This window comes from Egretta garzetta, unplaced genomic scaffold (assembly GCF_000687185.1).
Source record: "Egretta garzetta isolate BGI_Z169 unplaced genomic scaffold, ASM68718v1 scaffold108, whole genome shotgun sequence".
Lineage (NCBI taxonomy): Eukaryota > Metazoa > Chordata > Aves > Pelecaniformes > Ardeidae > Egretta > Egretta garzetta.
This window is the reverse complement of record NW_009260614.1, coordinates 1,019,312-1,020,218: the sequence shown is the minus strand read 5'-3', so window position 1 is coordinate 1,020,218 and position 907 is coordinate 1,019,312. Positions and strand designations below refer to the sequence as shown.

Sequence of the window (907 nt, the reverse complement as noted above, 5' to 3'; positions counted from 1 at the left end):
TGCCCATCACGCACCAGCGCTTCGACCAGATGCGCAGCATGTTCGATGAGTACATCCGCTCCTCCACGCTGCAGAACTGGAAGTTCTGGATTGTATCCTTTGGGGCCAGCGGCTGCTGCTTGCTCTTAACCCCTCCACCAAACGCCGGGTGCTCTGGTTCATGGGTACTCCTGGGTCTGTGGGGTCCCTCTGGCTCGAGAGGCTCTGGGGGCTACAGGGAGATGTTTCCCAGCCAGGGGCACATAATGGGAACACGCTGAGATGCTGTGGTTAGGAGGAAGCTTCTGGTACAAGGGAGCAAACGGAGTAGGAGTAAATGGTGGGTCCTCAGGGAGAAGGAAAGTCACTGGCGGAGCTGAGCCCATGCGGGGAGGAGCTCCCGGTGACATGGGAGCTGGGTCTGAGAGGCAGCAGCCACCAACTAGAGGTAAGGAAAGGTCCAGAAACAAAGCTGGGATGTGGTGGCTTGGCCCTGGTGGCTGCGTGGGATGCAGGTCTAGGCTCCACATGGTGGGGAGGATGGAGGGGACCAAGGGCCAGGGACTGGGTGGTCCTGCTTCTCTCTGAGCAGAGAGGGATTAGGTGCACAGGGACCACCAAGCCTGTAGGGACTGTGAGGTTTACAGAATCCGGAGGGGCAGAGGGCTGGGCAGGCCTTGCTGCCCACAGTCCATTCCTGTGCAGGCAGCCTGGGCAAGGCGGAGGTGGCTCCTGGTAGAGTCTGGGAGCACTGTGCAGCTCCTTCCACTGGACCCTGGGTGTGCTAAAGCCAACATGGGCTCCAGGACATGCCCATGGCAGAGGCAGCTGCTGTGGATTTACTGCATGCACAAAGTCCCCGGTCCCCAGCGGTGGCCCCTACAGGCTGGGAGGACACCGGACACACCGGGCTCGGGGCCCCGCCCCC

General features: G+C 61.4%; 1 protein-coding gene across 1 annotated transcript in view; it reads left to right on the top strand.

Moving 5' to 3' along the window:
• Window positions 1-907, top strand: part of MLXIPL (MLX interacting protein like) — a 24,992-nt gene that overhangs the window by 22,916 nt on the left and 1,169 nt on the right. The gene's annotated exons all lie outside the window — the stretch shown is intronic.